We start from the raw sequence: 20,756 nt of genomic DNA, 5'->3' as shown, positions 1-20,756 counted from the left end.
GCACCCTTGAATACCCCCAGAAAAAGCACTGATTACAAACATAACAAAAGCAGTCACAAACAATAAACAAAACAACATAAAAAGTACACAACCAAAGTGAACAATTTCAAAATGAATCATAAGATCTAAAAATAAAAATACAAAAAATAATATCAGCAGCAACCAAAAAAAAATCCTAAGAAATACCCCAATTGGAAACTTTATTGTACAATCAATTGTGTAACCTGTTGCATGATGAGTTTCCACTAGTGCAACTGCCACCCTGGATTCCTTTGTTGTGCAACATGAAATCCACCCCACGAGGCAGAGAACACTGGAAATAGCCCTCTGAGTCCCCCTTGATTTATTGGTCCCATTGGGGCATCCAGTTTCAATTCAGAAAAAGGTGTGCCTCACGGCTGGCAGAAGGTTTGGAAACACAGGTGTGTGGATGCATCACCTCTTCCTTGGCTCCATGTGACTAATTTTAGCTCAAGCCCCTTGCAGGATCAGATTCCCATTGTTTGGGGGGACATGTGTGCCTTGTGGCCAAACCACTTCCTGGGTGTTCCCTAATGTGAGAGAAGAAACTGGTGAGCAGTTCCACATGCCTGAATGTGCTAAGGAGGGAGGGGAGGGGAGGGTTCACCATTGGAGGCAATCATCTTCCGAATGCCTGTTGCTGGAAACCAAGGGACGGAATAGTCCCCTTGTGCGCTGGTCCTGCCATTTTGCCATTGGTGTTTGCTATCACTATTGATCTCTCTCTCCCTCTCCCTCTCCCTCTCCCTCTCCCTCTCTCTCTCTTTCGTCTTCTTCTTCCTGGAATGTCTGAAAGGGAAAGACAAGGGATGAAAAAGGAAGTAGTAGATAGACCCGGAAATTGGTCTTGATGATGAGGAAGCTGTAAAAATAGCTCGAGTGGCAGATGTGACTCTTACCTTTCTAGGGCTGCTTTCCAGCCAGTGGTCAGTGGCCTGAGGAGAGTCCATATTTGGCCCCCGCACCTGAGGCTTCCACCCCTTCAGGAATCTAGAAGGAAGAACTTGGGAACCAGAATCGGCAATCCACTGAAATGGATATTAACAGAGACATAACCCCTCCACATATTTCCTAGCATATTACACTTTTCCTTATATTTTAATTGTAAAACTGCTTTAGTAGTCAATATTGGCTGAAAAGCTAAACAAACAAACAAACAAACAAACAAACAAACAAACCCAAATAATGCAAGCAAGGTATCATTCATGTACCTGCTCCAAACATTTCTTTAGCTACGAGCCTCTCTCCATGTTTTTTTATTTTTAATCTTCTTTACGATAACCCACTTTTCCCTCTCCAAGAATTTAATTTAATTACTTGCACTGGAAACACAGTAACAGATGGCCACAGAGATCAAAGTTAATCACCAGTTGGTGATTCATCTGGTTTTAGCAAAAACTTTGCCCGAAAGCTTCCTGATATTTAAGTTCAACCACACAAGTCAATGAAAGCCTGAATTTGCTTATTGAATGAGCAATGGATTGGTATAAAATAGACCATCTCTTTTTTTAAGGATATCCAGGGCAGAGAGGCAAACTGGTGTTTGCCTGGTCGCCAGTGGCAATTACAATTCACCTCTTAGCAGGTGAGCAGGAGGAAAGGCTGCTAAAGCTTATTCTCTGCTTCTGTTGAGACAGAAATGTCTAACGCTGCAATCCAAAATACACTTGCCAAAGAATAAGCCCCAATGAACACAGAGGGGCTGACTTCTGAGAAAATGTGCACAGAAATGCATTGTGTGGATGCATTCCCTTTTAAAATAATAAGAATAATTTTTATTAATTTTTCATTAATAACAATCCAATATAAACCACATTAATACAATGCCAAATCATAATTCAGTTTAAAAAGCCAATTGTCAGATTCCAAATTAAACATTTTGGTTGACTTCCCATGTTCTGATGTTAGACGATTTTGCTTGTTCCTGCTCCAATTCACTTATTTAATCCAAATAATACAGTTCCGATGTTGACATTTTATTTTAACAGCCACTGATGTGTTGACTTTCATTCGTATTTAACTGTTCCATATCCTTTAATTTGCAAGAGGAGTTTATATCTGGTAACTTTCTGTGGGCTTCTATACTGCTGGCACATAATAATGGCTATTAGCTAGTTTTAAAAACTTACTATTTGTTCCTCCCCCCAAAACACACATTATTGATTATTCCCATTTTATAACTGGGAGACAGAGGCTGGGGGGGGGGCTGTGTCCAGCATTAGCCACATGGAAATCAATGGGCAGGATTAACTTAGGTTTAGAGCTGCGTGTGTTGGAGATGAGAGGAGCTCAGATGGAACTCTCTGCTGATAGCTGTGGCAGCCTCTGCAGTCACCAGGACGCTTCTCACCCCATAGAGTCTCATGGACAAATGAATTGGGACCCAAAAGGGGTCTTTTGGGTATCAAACCCAACCTTCTGCTTTGGGGTGGAAAAGTCTAGATGCTCCCATGTTTCCATGTACAAGTATTCCACATAGGGATGGGGAAGAATTTGGATTCAGTTTGCATTTAAATCTAAATCTATCAAATTCACACTGTGCAAAACAACATGAGAACCAAAACACGGCCATCATTCAAAATTCACACTCACCTGAATTTTGCAATGGAGTTCTTACAACCGACATTTACACGAATGCTTATGTTAGGAGGGAATGTGTATAAAAATGAATATATTCGTGAAAATAACCTACCCAAAATCCATTGCATTGGAGAAAATTATATTAGGAAAAAACTATTGGGGGGAAATGTGTACATTAGTCAAAACTGCAGACAAAAAAGGGTTTATTAGGATAAATTCTCCCTAAAATGCTGGATAATTTTCATGAATTATGTGATTGCAAATCGCTGCAGAAACCTGAAGAACTGAATTAGAAAAATAAGATTGGAAAAATAAGGAACAGAGATAACTGAAATGGACAGATCTTTCCATCCCTATTTTCAGATACCATGCTCTGCAACTGATGGATGAATTCAGCATGCCAGGCAAGCAAAGAGTATTTCCTGGGGATCTGTGACCACATAATAACATTTGATTGACTCATTGGTATTTCCTGGAATAATGTTACTGCAATCCAAAGCCAATACTATGGTGCCAGTGCTGGCACAGTTTCACAACACAGTTTATCGGCTCTGTGTTGCCTTTCCCTGACTTCCAGAGTGAGTGTAAAGTCATCCACTGGTCTCTTGGATTCAGCCATAAAGCCATCATTTGGTGACGTGTGTTTTGTCACCCAGCCTTTACCTATCCCCAATAAATCTTGGCCCAGTCATGTTGTTTTGACAGCTGTCAAGTATCTGCCTCTTGGCACTTTCCCTTTCCTCTTTTCTTTTTTATTTAATTGAGTTCAACTTAGAATACAAGCCAGATAGCCCCAGGTCTATCTTTCAATATGGCAACTGGGAGATGAGGAATGTAGGGGTTAACAATAGCCAAAGGAACACTTACTTTGAATTATAGCTTTTTGGCATACCTGCCAAATTCAAAGGAGAGACTTCCTCAGCCCTTGAGGTTAGCAGTTGCAAACCTGTCTTGAAAGGCAGATTGTATATCAGTAAAAATTGTAGGAGAGAGAAACAACAGTGAGCTTCCTGTGGTTCTCTGCTATAGACCTCCAAGCCAACCTGAGGATGTGGATGATGCCTTCCTACATGTGCTGGTCCCGGGGGGTTACTGTGCAGCGTGGTCCGAGTCCAGTCTGAGGTCGAAGGTGTGGTATGGAGACTGTCCGTAAAGGCTGAAGCGGGGTCCAAGGCAAGGAGTCAGGAACTCTGGCAGAAGAGCAGGACCGGGTGCAGGCAGAAACAGGCTACCAACAATGTTGCTCCTGCAACTTGGGGCTGGCTGGCTTTTATCTGCCCCGAGGCATAGGGTGGCCCCGGTCCATAGGTAACTCGCCTCTCCTGGCCTGGAGGCGAGCACTCCTCCTGCGAGAACTTAGTTCCCTCCGCCTCTCTGCCCTGAGCCTCTGCAGCTCAGGAGAGGCTGGAGGGTTACTGGACCCAGAGGCAACCTCACCTTCCCCTGACAGGGCTAAGAGAGGAGCACCTGCAGGCAATGGGTCCTCGATCACCTCCGGAGCCAGAGTGGATACATCTGGTGCCTGCTCCTGAGGATCCGGTACAGGTAAGGGCCCTTCAGGTTCAAGCCCCAGCCCCGGCTCAGCTGGTCCTGGAGGCAGGGACTCCTGTGCAGGCTGGGATTCCTCAGGTTCAGCCTCTGAATCTGATTCCCAGGCCATCACACTACAGTAGATGACCAAACATTCAAAAAGGAGAAATGTAGTAGCTATGGGAAATTTCAGCTACCCCAGCTATCTGCTGGAACTCAAACTCTGCCAAGAATGTAAGGGCCAACAAATTCTTCAGTTGCCTCACTGACCATTTCCCAGAAGGTGGAAGAAGCAACAAGGGAGAGATCTTTCTTGGAGCTGGTCCTCACTAACAGGGAGGAACCGCTCAACGAAGTGAAAGTAGAGGGAACCCGGGTTTCAGCAAGGGAAAGTTGAATGTAGTCCACATGCACTTTGAACTGACATTTCGAAAAGCTTAAAAAGTGACTGGGGGAGATCCCATGGTCAGAAATACTCAAAGAGTAGGGAAGAAGAAGAAGAGTTTGCATTTGATATCCCGCCTTTCACTCCCTTTAAGGAGTCTCAAAGCGGCCAACATTCTCCTTTCCCTTCCTCCCCCACAACAAACACTCTGTGAGGTGAGTGGGGCTGAGAGACTTCAGAGAAGTGTGACTGGCCCAAGGTCACCCAGCAGCTGCAGGTGGAGGAGCAGGGAATCAAACCCGGTTCAGCAGATTACGAGTCCAATATGAAATATTGAAGGCACATAGGCTGACAATTCCAGTAAGAAATAAAAGTGGGAGGCACCTAAAGAAACCGGTGAGAGTTAAGAAGGGCATGTATAATAAATGGAAGAAAGGGGAAATCACAAAGGAGTAAACACAAATAGCCAATATTTGCAAATCTCAGAATGAACTCAGGCTTGCAATAGAGGTTAAAAATAATAATAAAAGGTTTTTTCAGCTATGTTTGAAGAAAGAGGAAGAACAAGCAGATATTAGGTCCCTTGCATGGAGAAGATGGAAAAATGCTATTGAGTGACAGAGAGAAGGTGGAAGTGCTCAACACATACTTTGCCTCTGTTTTCACCTAAAAAGAAGAAGTGCCCCTGCTGGTGTTAACAGAATAAATGATCCACGGAGGGAGCTGCAGCCCAAGAAAAAAAGGTGGCAAGGGAACACCTCGCTACTTTAAATGAATTCAGATCTCCAGGGCCTGGTGAGCTGCATCCAAGGGGACTAAAGGAGATTGCAGATGGAATCTCAGAGCCTCTGTTAATGCCCAGTGGCACGGGGGGGGGAGGCCCCTTCTCCCTGCCTCCACCCCACGTCTGCGCCCCCATCCTGACAGTGGTTTTGCTGGGTGTCCTTCTTGGTCCTCAGTGGTCAGCTGCTGCCGCCACACGCACTGGCTCCCCTCAGGCAGCCATGGGGCAGGCCGGGCAATTGTATAAGACAGTTCCCTATGTAATGTAATTCTAGGAGAATGCAACGCCCTTCTGCAATATATTCTATTCATTCAATGTGTTCCAGCTTGTACATGGTGTTCAAGCAGAAGCGCATCATTTGTCCACAAGATGAGCCAGCACTGCCTGTAAAATCAAGATCACCCTTAGCAGCCAGAAAAGGGAGGGTTCAATACAGTCAAAAGCTTGATGTCAACTAGTTAAACAATAGCATATTACAGTAAATTGCCTTCCTGGGTATTATAGGAAGTTATTAGGGGTTGCTTAAAGTTCCCTGGTGCCAAGATGCTGTATTTCACTTAAGAGACTGCACTGAAAAATCAAGACCCTGACCATTCAAAATATTGATCAGCTTTTGAAAACAACAACAATCCATTAAAAAAATTCCAGTAAGAATACCAGTTAGAATCATAGAATTGAAGAGTTGGAAGAGACCACGAAGGTCATCTAATCCACCCCCTGCTATACAGGACTCTTAAACCAGCTTCATAGCTTATATGGAGTTCAGGGCTGGGGGATGGGGAGTTTGGCCCCCAGGACTCTTCCCGGGCCAAACCCATCATTAGCCATCTTTATCCTCTCCTTGAATGGTTCACACACACAACCCGCCTGGCTAGGATGTGTCTGATAACTCTTGCTTGTCTGGATGTAGGACAGAGAGGGTGGTGTTGAGTGTGTATGTGTGTAGAAAGCAGTGGACTGTACACATTGCCTTGGTTGCTTGGCTGAAGAACTGCACTGCAAAATTCAGAGCCGAGTGAATTTTGAAAGGAGGGTTCTCACATTGTTTCAGAAAGTGCAAATTAGGTCTAGTTCACCTTATTTACAAACTGAATTAAATCTCTCACTCAACCCTGGTACAGGATAGTGCTCAAATTGCAGTTAAGTGATTGGCTGCACGGGCCCTGTGGATACAGGGGACGAAACATAAGCGACAGTCAGAGAAAGTGCTTGAAAATATCCTGCATGGTGATGCAGCTACGCTGCTGCTGTGTCCACAACATCCTTTTGCACTGTGATGCTTCTTGGCATCTTGTTTGCCAGCACAATAACTGCTACTTATCTGCCCTTCTCTCTTGAGTGTGACCCATCAATGTTTGCTTTAAATGGATTGCCTTAAAGTAACTCTGCAAACGTTGTAAATGTTCCATTTAATAATAGCTCGGAAACTTCAGTGGCTCCCAAGTGCAGTGGCCAGACTCTTCTCTGGCGCCCCATGCCCAGAGCACGGGACTCCCCTCTTTGCCTGAGCTACAGGGTGGTTTACAACAAAATCACAGTGCCAATGCAACAAAAAGAATCCATAAAATGACACGGTCGTTAAAATACACAGCACAGCAACTCATAACCACTCAGCTAATGTAGCATAGTCCTTAAAAAGCAATGCAATAGCTCATAGCAACTCATAACGATTGCACAGTCCTTAAAAGACACAACTCATAACAACTGACTGGATAGCATTTCACTAACAGCAACAGCAACTAACCCACTGAGCTGCAGTTCAGCTTAGCTTACACCAGACCAGAATACTCTGAATTTAATGGCAGTTTTCCACTACAAGAAGTCTAAAAATGTTGTCTAAATGTGTTATTCTGTCAACCTGATTGCCTCAAGGACTGTCTGTTCCCCTACAGACCTGCCAGGGCTTTAACTTGGGTAATCTGTTGAGCAAGTACAAGAGACGGGGCCTTCTCAGTGGTGGGATCACAGCTCTGGAATATCCTGATGAAAATTTATCAGGTAATAATAATAATAATAATAATAATAATAATAATAATAATTTATTTGTGCCCCACCCATCTGGCTGGGTTTCCCCAGCCACTCTGGGCGGCTTCCAACAAAGATTAAAAATACATTAAAACATCAGTCATTAAAAACTTCCCTTCAGATGTCTTCAGATGTCTTCTAAATGTCAGATAGTTGTTTATCTCTTTGACATCTGATGGGAGGGCTATATTTTAGACAGAAATTGAAGAAAATTGATTTATTTCAATGGCCTTTTAATGTTTGATTCAGTTACAGGAAAGAGATTTTTTTAAAAATTAACGACTGCCTTCAAATTGTATTGTTTTAAAATGTATGCTTCTGCAATTTCTGTTCCTTTGTTTAATTGTTTATACAGCGCTGTGCAGGACGGAATGCTCATCAGCAAAAGAGAGGGATGAGAACAACAAGAACAACAACAATTTGGAATGTATGCTGCCATGATTGCGGTTATTTTGTTTTAATCGTCAAATTTCCTCATATAAGTAAGGTGCATGGAATTCTCTAGCATGGAAGGTTAGGATAATGATGATAATAATAATAAAAATAATACTTAGGGATGAGGGAGAAATTTCATGAGGATCTCTGAAACTTGCTGCAGAAATGTGGAGAACTGAATTTAATACTGGAAAAATGAGAAACTGAGAGAACCAAAACTGACAGATCCATAAATCCTTACTACTAATACTATTAAAAATAATCATTATTATATCTGATGCAAACAGCATAAGGTACTCTGGGATTTTACTTGGCATGGCTTTCAATGTTAACCTCTCACTAAACTTAATAAAACTTGCTTTAGAGTTTCGTGTAACTTTTCTGCCACCTACTGTTTATTAATCAAACAACAAAAAATATAGACCTGCTACAAGTATTACTGGATCCAGAAAACAATTGGACCTTCCTTCCTTCCTTCCTTCCTTCCTTCCTTCCTTCCTTCCTTGAACACCTCCCCATTGCAGCCAGTTAGACTGCTGCCCGCTCTGCCCTTAATGCCATATAGCAAAGTAGTAACAGTTGACTTAATGCTGCCTCAGTCACTGCCAGGAAATGAAATTATCTTCTGGCTAAGATCCCTGGGGAATCAGCCTATTCTGTCTGTTCCTCTGACCTCTAAATGGATCCTGCATTAAGAACCCAAGATGCTGCGTCAGGGCTGCTTCTTCCAGCAAGCTTTTCTGAAATGTCTGCACCTGGAGGATGTGAAAGAAGATGTGAGCCAAAGCAGAAGGAGATCTCAGGTGAAGGCTGCATCTCTCTGCACATATTTTTGGTGCTATCTGAGGGGTTTTACATGGTAGGTGAGGGAATACAATTAACTATATTATGCTGTATTCATTTACAGACCTGCGTGTGGCTGTTAACAGACGAAAAGGATCCATTTACCACGTGCATTCAAATAAACTGGGCAGAGCACCTTATGCAGTTTAATTGAAAGCATAGGAATTAGCCATTAGACTGAAATCCCCCTCTGCTACTCCATTTTTCAAAGGAACAGGCTACAGACTGAAAAGTTTAAAACATATATTTTACTCACAGTCGAGCATTCATCCTTAGCAACAACAGCAGTAAACTAAATGCAGGTAAAATACTTTTATTTACAGCAAAAACAGCTTAAGATATGTGCCTGAGGATGGAGAAGCTGACAGACATTTTTCTATGGTTGGTTGAAGAGAGAAGGTGGGGAAGGAACAGGAAATACCTGTTTTCTTCTTCCCCCAGTGGCCTAGCTAAGGGGTGCGCAAGGGGCAGCAAGGGGGTGCCCAAGCCCAGGTGCCCCGAGAGTCCAGCAGGCTCCCCCCCCCATTGTGCCAGCCCCACGGACAGCACTTGGCCTGCAATGCACCCTTTCTGGTTTTACTTCCTTCCTGCTTCTCCTCCAGGTTTGTTTGGTACAGGTGCACCAAGTTGTGCCCAACATTGGGGAGGGGGGAGGGGGCTGTCTCGCATGCAGGACATCACATGCATGACCCCCACCCAGTCCAGACAGGCCATCTCATGTGAAAGGTACATGCTGGGTGAAGTTCTTTGCCCTGCACGCCCCTGGCAGAGATGCCCAGAGCGCCTTCCGGGGAGGCATTCTGGGGGTTGTCACGTCCAAGGGACGCACCTGGGCAAAGACACTTTCCCCTGCTGCATCCCTGCTGATCCTCAAAAGGACACGGCAGGCAAAGCATCTTCGTCCTGGCATGTCCTTTTGAGGATTGCCTCAGAATGGGGGGTGGCCCCCTTCTTGAAAATATATGGGGGGGCTGGCCCCTTGCCCCCCCCCTAGATGGGGCCCCTTGTTCAGTATCAATAGGCATTATCATGGGCTAGTATTAGCTTCTTGACTGCAGCTTGGCTACATGTAAAACCTATATTTAGAATGGCTTTATTTGCAATGAGTGTAGGGAGGGCTGCCAATTGAATTTTGTCTATGGTTTATTTCTGTCAATTGTGGCAGCAGTACAGTTGGTATAATTTGATATAAAAAGAGACTCCCATTATGAAACATTCTGACCCTGGTACTAGTTCTTTGCTAAACCGGATGTACTATATATTTCGGAAAGTGTTTTGTCTGTCAGTTTGTTTGTTCTGCATGTAGTAATGTCAGCCTTAAAAAGTTTGTGTTTCACTGGTCCATGGCAGCAGTGGCGTAGCGTGGGGGGTGCAGGGGGGGCCAGCCGCACCGGGCGCAACATCTGGGGGCTAGGGTTAGGGGGCGCAAATCCACGGGTTAGGGGGCGCAAATCCACGGGTTAGGGGGCGCAAATTACTTGCCTTGCCCCGGGTGCTGACAACCCACGCTACGCCACTGCATGGCAGCAGTTTCACGAGAAACCATGGTGGGAGGGAGGGAGATTGGACAAATAAGAGAGAATTTTTTCTTCCTTGTTTGCCTTTTGCAAGATTTCAGAATGTTTTCCTGGTCCCGGTCCCCTCTCCCCATCATTTTGGGGTCAAAATTGGAAACACATTGAAAATTCCCCCATAGGAATTAATGGAAATCATTGACTCGTTATGTGAACCTAACCAATGATTTCCTGAGCATGCCTTGTGTTCAGATAGTGGGACCTGCATGTAATAAACCAATCTTTCTTTATTCCTCTTGTGTGAGTGCACTTATTCTAAGCATAAGGTTAAGGGTAAACACGTATTCATAAGGGAGGCATGTTAGAATTTCAATACATCGTCCTCAGACACACACCTTGTAACCTAAGTACAGGAAATCCTCATTTTGAGTGAGGGTTATGTTCTGAAACACACACCCCTGGTGTCGGGGGGGGGTGCATAAAGCGTTCTGCTCCACTCCACCTGTTTTGCCCCTCCCTTTTGGTGACGTTTCGGGTCACTTCCAGGATTGGCACCCTCCACACCTTCATGATCACACATCAGTCGGACACATGTAAATTGGTTGTTGCCAAAATAAACCTTAAGTTTATTTATTCTTTCAACCAGCATTCTTACCAAACCATTTACTGCTGCACTATATTTACCAGACTCCATACAGTCATACCTCATGTTACATTTGCTTCATGATGCGTTTTTTCAGGTTGTGTCCCGCGGCGACCCGGAAGTACTGGAAAGGGTTACTTCCAGGTTTCACTGCTCGTGCATGTGCAGAAGTACTAAATTGCTCTTTGCCCATGCACACAAGTGCCAAATTGTGCCGCGCACCTGTGCAGATACAGCGCTTCAGGTCACGGGCTTTTCATGTTGCGAACGGGCCTCCGGAACAGATCCTGTTCGCAGCCAGAGGTACCACTGTATATTGTTGGACTCTGACTCCCATCAAGCTCAGCCAGCATTACCAATTGTCAGGAATGACCATCTGGGGGGCTGCAGTTTCTCCTCCCTCTCTAGGGAATGGGATGCTTTTAATGTCTTGTTTAAGGATTCTTGTGCCTGATGTCTGACTGGTTTCAGCTGTTTCCTGTCAACCCCAATTCTTTTAAAGTCTGGAATGATTAAAAAAAAATCAGCAAGTTTTGTGATTGTATGAAAAGCAAGTTGCTTACTTTCCAAACTGGAAAATAAAAGTTAAATCTGATCATGTGAAAATCCCCCCGTAATAATTCCAAATGCAACATTTACTTCAAATCCCACCATTAAAAATGAGGTAACGAGAGATAGCATGGGCTTGGAAAACCCTTTTACAGGCAAATGGACATATAATAAGAGTTCTGTTTCTCTTTTGTATAAACAATTGGGCTCCTGTGTTTGAGCCAAAGAGCCAATTAATATTAAAAGAGGGAAGGCATCCATCCTGACATGGGCACAGGACCTTCAGTGTCTTTTAAATATGCCTTTTAAACTGCTTATGAATGCAATCCTATACATGCTTCTATAATAATATAAATGATTGTTAATTGAGCACATATTACATCAACATATTACATATTATGCACAACTGCATCAAGCAGTTGGTCCCTTACCTTTCCCGCCCCGACCTGGCCACAGTGATCCATGCGACGGTCATCTCCAGGCTTGACTACTGTAATTCGCTCTATGCAGGGCTGCCCTTGAAGCTGACCCAGAAACTCCAGCGGGTGCAGAATGCTGCAGCGAGGCTCCTCACGGGGTCTCTGCCATGGGAGCATATTCACCCAGTGCTTTTCCAGCTGCACTGGCTCCCAGTGGAGGACAGGGTCAGATTTAAGGTGCTGCTTTTGACCTTTAAAGCCCTTCACGGCCTAGGACCCTCGTACCTACGGGACCGCCTCTCCTGGTATGCCCCACAGAGAGCCTCAAGGTCCATAAATAGCAACACCCTAGTGGTCCCGGGCCCTAAGGAAGTTAGATTAGCTTCAACCAGAGCCAGGGCCTTTTCAACACTGGCTCCGGTCTGGTGGAACGCTCTGCCTCATGAGACCAGGGCCCTGCAGGATCTGATTTCTTTCCGCAGGGCCTGTAAGACAGAGTTGTTCCGCCTGGCCTTTGGCTTGGAGCCAATTTGATTCCCTCCCTCCCTCTCTTTCTTTTTTCTTTTCCTTCTCCTCCTGCGATGAGGCTACATTTTAATATTTTAATGTTCCATTATTTTAATGTTGTATTTTATTTTTGTTTTTAAGTTGTAATCATACATCTTGTTTTTATTATTGCTTGTAAGATGCTCTGAGCCCGGCCTTGGCTGGGGAGGGCGGGCTATAAATAAAAAATTATTATTATTATTATTATTATTATTATTATTATTATTATTATTATTATATATTATTATTATTATATATTATTTCTTATGTTGTTTCTATACCTTTGCCTCCAAGAAGCTCAGTGTGGTGTACGTGGCTTTCACTCTCCCCACTTTATCCTCACAATAGCCCTGTGAGGTGGGCTAGGCTGAGAGGCAGCGACTGGCCCAGAGTTACCCAGGGCACTTCACGGCTGAGGGGGGACCTGAGCTTGATCTCCCAGGTACCGAGCAGCCCAAGGTTCAAACCACTGCATCCCTCTGGCTCCACAGACCACTCGGCAGCATGAGCCATTGAAGTGGTGGTGTGCAGGGTGAAAGCAGAACAAAATGCAGAAACAGCAAGCTCCAGGCATAAAAAAATCAATTCGACAGACTTTAAAAACAATTAAGCAATTCCATCAGATATAAAACTGATCTTTCATAAATGACCAAGACACACCTCAGGGAAAGGCTTCTTAGCCAAAAATGTCTTCGGGCACTTTAAACATCTTTGCACCAGGCACCTCTTTGATTTTGGCTGCTAATTTATTCCAGAAAGCTGGGGCTGCAACGCTAACAGCCTGGTTTCTAGCACAACCATCTTCATTAAAACAAGAGATAAAAATCAACAAAACTTTAAAAACAGAACTACAACACTAAATTATATGTGTGGGCTGGCTTGGCGAAACAAAAGTTTTCAGCAAGCACCTAAAACAATGCAATTAGGGTGCCTTTTGGCCTCCCCCCCCCCTTTCCAGGCTGAGTGGACATAGAATGTACCGAGAAAATCTGCAGGATTGTTTTGCCTGATGCTGACCCTATACACAGATCAGAAGGAAACAGTCTATTATGCTCAAGAGCTACAAAATCCCAGCTTTCCCCCTATTCAGTGAGTGAGTGTCAGACCGTGGGAAATGTTGTTGTTGTTTAGTTGTTTAGTCGTGTCTGACTCTTCGTGACCCCTGGACCAGAGCATGCCATTTTTTTATATATTTTTTTAATAAATTTTTTTATTGATTTTACAACATTTTTATAGACAATACAAACAAGTAAAAAGACAAAACAAACATGTATAAATTCATCTCCTTTTTTCATAAACTTCGTTTCTCTGACTCTCCCAACCCTCCCCTTTCTACATCCCAATTCCAAAAAATGTTTCAGCAAGTCCTAAATTAAATTTTTATCAAATTTAGTTCCTTATTTGTTCTTTTCTTTTACTAAGTCTTTTGTCGCTGTAATCTCATTTTCTTACTAAGAACCTCAACATTTTAGCATTCATTAATTTTATAATATTTCTTAAGATAAGTTTTGAATTTCTTCCAATCTTCATCCGCCGTCTCTTTCCCCTGTTCACGGATTCTGTCGGTCATTTCAGCCAATGTCATATAGTCTATTACCTTCATCTGCCATTCTTCCAAGGTGGGTAGATCTTGGGTCTTCCAATGCTTTGCGACGAGTATTCTTGCTGCTGTAGTAGCGTACATAAAAAAAATTCTATCTTTCTTCGACACCAATTGGTTACTAATGCCCAAGAGAAAGGCCTCTGGTTTCTTAGGGAAGGTACATTTTAGCACCTTTTTCATTTCATTATATATCATTTCCCAGAAAGCCTTAATCTTCGGGCACGTCCACCAAAGGTGGTAGAAAGTACCTTCAGATTCCTTACACTTCCAGCACTTATTATCAGGCATATGGTAGATTTTTGCTAGCTTGACTGGGGTTATGTACCACCTGTAAATCATTTTCATAATATTTTCCTTTAAGGCATTGCATGCCGTAAATTTTATACCGGTGTTCCACAACCATTCCCAGTCAGCAAACATAATGTTATGACCAATATCCTGTGCCCACTTAATCATGGCCGATTTAACTGTTTCATCTTGTGTATTCCACTTAAGCAACAAGTTATACATTCTTGACAAATTCTTAACATTGGGTTCTAACAGTTCAGTTTCTAGTTTTGATTTCTCCACCTGGAAGCCAATTTTCCTGTCTTGTTTGTATACCTCCATTATTTGAAAATAATGGAGCCAATCTCGTACTTTTGTTTTTAATTTCTCATGACTCTGTAATTTCAGTTTATCTCCATCTTGCTCCAAAATTTCCCAATACTTTGGCCATTTGACCTCCGTATTGAGTTTTTTCACCGCTTTAGCCTCCAAAGGTGACAACCATCTAGGGGTTTTGTTTTCCAGCAAATCCTTATATCTAATCCAAACATTATATAGTGCTTTTCTAACAATATGATTTTTAAAGGCCCTATGCACTTTAACTTTGTCATACCACAAATATGCATGCCATCCAAATGCATTATTGAAACCTTCTAGGTCCAAGATATCTGTATTCTCGAGGAGCATCCACTCTTTCATCCAGCAGAACGCTGCTGCTTCATAGTACAATTTTAAGTCCGGCAGGGCAAATCCCCTTCTTTCCTTAGCATCCGTAAGTATCTTAAATTTTATTCTGGGCTTTTTGCCCTGCCAGACAAATTTTGAAATATCTTTCTGCCACCTCTTGAAACAGTCCATCTTGTCAAGAATTTGCAATGTTTGAAATAAAAATAACATTCTAGGCAATACATTCATTTTTATAGCTGCAATTTGGCCCAACATTGAAAGCTTCAGATTTGACCAAATGTCCAAGTCCTTTTTAACCTCTGACCAGCATTTCTCATAATTATCTTTAAATAAATTCAAATTCTTTGATGTCATATAAACCCCTAAATATTTCACCTTCTTAACCACCATCAAACCTGTTTCAGTTTGAAACTTCTCCTTTTCCATGTCTGATAGGTTTTTTTCCAAAACCTTGGTCTTTTGTTTATTCAACTTAAACCCAGCCACTTGACCAAATTCTTGAATTTTGTCTAGCACCCTTTTTGTACTAGCTTCTGGCTCTTGTAAAGTAAGTACTAAGTCATCTGCAAATGCCCTTAGCTTGTACTGTTTAGCTCCGACCTGTACCCCTTTAACTAGCTGGTCACCTCTAATCATATTTAGCAACACTTCCAGGACTGATATAAAAAGTAATGGGGAAATTGGGCACCCCTGTCGTGTCCCTTTTTCTATTTTAAATTCTTCAGTTATCACATTATTTACAATCAACTTTGCTTTTTGTTCTGAATATATTGCACTCATACCATTCTCAAAACTTTGGCCTACCCCATCCCATGAAGGTTCTTTTTCATAAAACTCCAAGAAATATTGTCAAATGCTTTCTCCGCATCCACAAAAATCAAAACTGCTTTAGTGTTTATATTGACCTCTAGTAATTCCAAAATGTCTATAATATTCCTCACATTATCTGACAAATGTCTTCTTGGGAGAAAGCCTGCTTGGTCCATATGAATCTCCTCCATCAGCACTCTTTTCAATCTTTTTGCCAAAATGTCTGCAAAAATTTTGTAATCCACATTAAGTAATGATATAGGGCGGTAGTTCTTAAGTTGAGTCTTTTCAGTCTCTGTTTTTGGTATGAGTGTAATGTACGCTTCTTTCCACGATTCTGGTGTCCTTTTCCCCTCCAAAATCTCATTGCAAACTTCTTTTAACGGTTGCACCAACCACTCCTTCAAAGCTTTATAGTATCTGGAAGTCAGCCCATCTGGTCCTGGAGATTTGCCCAACTGCATATTTTGGATGGCACCCTCTATCTCTTGTTCTGTTATTTTCTGGTTTAGATCCACTTTACTTTGGTAAGAGATTTTTTGTAATCCATATCGCTTGAGAAACTCGTCTATATCTTCTTCCTTTTGCGGCCCTTGTGAATATAATTTTTTAAAATAACTCAAAAAGCTATTCCTGATCTCATTGGACCAGAGCATGCCAGGCACTCCTGTCTTCCACTGCCTCCCGCAGTTTGGTCAAACTCAGGCTGGTAGCTTCGAGAACACTGTCCAACCATCTCATCCTCTGTCGTCCCCTTCTCCTTGTGCCCTCCATCTTGCCCAACATCAGGGTCTTTTCCAGGGAGTCTTCTCTTATGAGGTGGCCAAAGTATTGGAGCCTCAGCTTCAGGATCTGTCCTTCCAGTGAGCACTCAGGGCTGATTTCCTTAAGAATGGAGAGGTTCAATCTTCTTGCAGTCCATGGGACTCTCAAGAGTCTCCTCCAGCACCATGATTCAAAAGCATCAATTCTTTGGCGATCAGCCTTCTTGATGGTCCAGCTCTCACTTCCATACATCACTACTGGGAAAACCATAGCTTTTACTATACAGACCTTTGTTGGCAAGGTGATGTCTTTTGCATAGTCAATGAAGCAGAAGTAGATGTTTTTCTGGAACTCTCTAGCTTTCCCCATAATCCAGCGCATGTTTGCAATTTGGTCGCTGGTTCCTCTGCCTCTTCTAAATCCAGCTTGCACTTCTGAGAGTTCTCGGTCCACATACTGCTTGAGCCTTCCTTGTAGAATTTTAAGCATAACCTTGCTAGCGTGTGAAATGAGTGCAATTGTGCGGTAGTTGGAGCATTCTTTGGCACTGCCCTTCTTTGGGATTGGGATGTAGACTGATCTTCTCCAATCCCCTGGCCACTGCTGAGTTTTCCAAACTTGCTGGCATATTGAGTGTAGCACCTTAACAGCATCATCTTTTAAAATTTTAAATAGTTCAGCTGGAATACCATCACTTCCACTGGCCTTGTTATTTGCAGTGCTTTCTAAGGCCCATTTGACTTCACTCTCCAGGATGTCTGGCTCAAGGTCAGCAACCACATTCCTCTGTGTATTCTTGCCACCTCTTCTTGATGTCTTCTGCTTCTGTTAGGTCCTTACCACTTTTGTCCTTTATTATGGTAATCTTTGTACGAAATGTTCCTTTCATATCTCCAATTTTCTTGAACAGATCTCTGGTTCTTCCCATTCTGTTGTTTTCCTCTATTTCTTTGCATTGCTCGTTTAAGAATGCCTTCTTGTCTCTCCTTGCTATTTTTTTGGAAATCTGCATTCAATTTCCTGTATCTTTCACTATCTCCCTCACATTTTGCTTGCCTTCTCTCCCTCGCTATTTGTATGGCCTCGTTTGACAGCCACTTTGCTTTCTTGCATTTCCTTTTCATTGGGATGGTTTTCGTTGCTGCCTCCTGTATAATGTTGCGAGCCTCCATCCATAGTTCTTCAGGCACTCTGTCCAGCAGATCTAAATCCTTAAACCTGTTCCTCACTTCCACTGTGTATTCATAAGGGATTTTATTTAGATTGTATCTTATCGGCCCAGTGGTTTTTTCTACTTTCTTCAGTTTGAGATTGAATTTTGCTATAAGAAGCTGATGATCTGAGCCACAGTCAGCTCCAGGTCTTGTTTTTGCTGACTGTATAGAGCTTCTCCATCTTTGGCTGCAGAGAATATAATCAATCTGATTTCGATGCTGCCCATCTGGTGATGTCCATGTGTAGATCCGTCTCTTGTGTTGTTGGAAAAGCGTGTTTGTGATGACCAGCTTGTTCTCTTGACAGAACTCTATTAGCCTTTGCCCTGCTTTGTTTTGATCTCCAAGGCCAAACTTGCCAGTTGTTCCTTTTATCTCTTGATTCCCTACTTTAGCATTCCAATCCCCTATGATGAAAAGAACATCCTTCTTTGGTGTCACTTCTGTAAGGTCTTGTAAGTCTTCATAGAATTGGTCAATTTCAGTTTCTTGAGCACCAGTAGTTGGTGCATAAACTTGGATTACTGTGATGTTAAAAGGATTTCATATCGAGATCATTCTATCATTTTTGAGATTGAATCCCAGTACACCTTTTGCCACTCTTTTGTTGACTATGAGGGCCACTCAATTTCTTTTACGGGTTTCTTGCCCACAGTAGTAGATATGATGGTCATCCAAACTGAATTCGCCCATTCCTGTCCATTTTAGTTCACTGATGCCCAGGATGTCAATATTTATTCTTGCCATCTCATTTTTGACCACATCCAACTTACCCAGCTTCATGGTTCTTACATTCCAGGTTCCTATGCAATATTTTTCTTTACAGCATTGGACTTTCCTTTCGCTTCCAGGCATATCCGCAACTGAGTGACCTTTCAGCTTTAGCCCAGTCACTTCATCAGCTCTGAATCTACTTGTACTTGTCCTCCGCTCTTCCTCGGTAGCATGTTGGACGCCTTCCGACCTGAGGGGCTCATCTTCCAGCATCATAACTTTTATATGCCTGTTGTCTTTGTCCATGGAGTTTTCTTGGCAGGGATACTGGAGTGGCTTGCCGGTTCCTGCTCCAGGTGGATCACGTTTGGTCAAAACTCTTCACTATGACCTGTTCATCTTGGGTGCCCTCCTCGGCATAGTTCATAGCTTCTCTGAGTTATTCAAGCCCCTTCGCCACGGCAAGGCAGTGATCCATGAAGGGGTGGGAAATGTTAGTTGCAGATAAAATTTCATCACACTGGGCGGAGCTTCTAATACTTTTGACAAATTACAGTCCTTTCCGTTCAAGCAATTTCTTGTGGAAATGATTTCCATCTTTAATTTTTGTTGAATCAGCAAAGGCTTTTAGTAGAGAGCTGGTGAGGCTTTGTTCTTTATTTCTTTAGAGGGAGAGTCATTTATGAAACTTGAATGTATTGTTTTGTACATTGACTGTTTTCTTTTCCTGCCTATATTTTACAATTTAATTATGGGTGCTTATTTTAATTTTTTAATGAAATTGTTTTAATGTGCATTTTAATTATATGTGCTTTTTATAATTGGTTTTATACTCATCAACTGCTTAGAAGCTACCTTAGCAATTAAGTGGCATAAAAAACGATAACCACCACAACGTATCTGCCTCTTTTGCTCATTTATATCTTTCCATTATCTCCACTTCTGGTAATTGGTTCATTATTACTTTACTTTGCGTTCTTTACTTTTGTTAATATATTAAAAAAAATATGAAATTGTTCAAAAATAAAGTTTTTATATTATATTTTTATATATTAAAAATAATTATTCTACTTTGACAAAGTACAATCCATGGGTAATCCTTTTTTAAAAAAATAATATTTATTACTTTTCCAACAATTTAAACACAACAAAAAAAGACAATACAATACAATACAAAGACACTACATTACACTAACACATTAAACTAACAAAACAAAACAAAAACCGTTTAAAACACATCAAACAATTTCAATATCTTATCTTTCATTCACTTGTTTCAACGACCTCCTCACACCTCCCTTTTTGTGTTCCACTTCTGTTAATTGTTTCAGCAATTCCTTTCCATCTTCCTCTGTTTTCTATCCTATAATTATCTTGACACATTCTAACCTTATTTTTTCCTTTAATACTCTATTAATCTATTTATACTTAGTTCCTTATAACATTTCTACTAAAGCCATATAACTTCATTCCAATATTTTTCTAACATTCATTAATTTTACAGTATTTTTGTAATCCATGGGTAATCCTTAACTCAACAAAGTATTTTTTAAAAAAAATATCAGTAGGCATTTATTAAATTTATCTGATTTTATTTGTCTCTTTTGTAACTTTAGTGTACGTCACTTAGAAACCATGATGCTAAACAGTATATAAATTGTTCAAAGAAACAAGCTACACTCAGAGTAGACCCACTGATGTTAATAGACCTAAGTTAGTCATGCCCATTATTTTTAATGGGTCTACTCTGAATAGAGTTAACATTGGATACAACCCAGTTGCAATTAAGTTTATCCGTTTCTTTTTCAGATACTGAAGGACGTGCCACTTCAGCAAGAATTAATTGAACAAAATGACTACTAGTTTTTCAATAGAAATGCAATCTTGACAAATATGTGGCTAAATAATCATAATCATAATTTATGACTTATACCCCGCCCATCTGTCTAGGTTTCCCCAGCCACTCTGGGCAGCTTCCAACAAGAGATTAAATATGGCTATTAGTCCTAATGGGGAAGCAGAGCCTCTCTATGCGGTGGGATTAGACCACTCTATTTATTTGGGCCATGGCTCCTTGGCAGAGCACATGCTTTGTGTGCAGAAGGTCCCAGCTTCAGGGAGGGCTGGGGATTTCTCCTGTTCGAAACCTGGAGCATCATCTGCTGCCAGCCAGTGTAGGTGATGCTGAGCAACATGGACTGGTGTGAGTCAGCATAAGGCGGCTTCCCTGTCTTGGTTTGATCTTAAACCTTTGCTGCAAGCGCGTTCTGTTTCGATGCAGAAAGGTGGCAAAGATCTTATTTTAACATCACTTAAATCCAAAGAAAATCCCATTAAAATCAATGGCACAAAATTAGTTGAAACTGCTGTAATAAGTAGTAGTAATAGTGGTAGTAGTAATAATAATAATACTATCACAAGA

This window comes from Podarcis liolepis (genome assembly GCF_965112155.1).
Source record: "Podarcis liolepis genome assembly, chromosome: 15".
In the NCBI taxonomy this organism is placed as follows: Eukaryota; Metazoa; Chordata; class Lepidosauria; order Squamata; family Lacertidae; genus Podarcis; species Podarcis liolepis.
Note: the sequence above shows the minus strand (reverse complement) of the source record.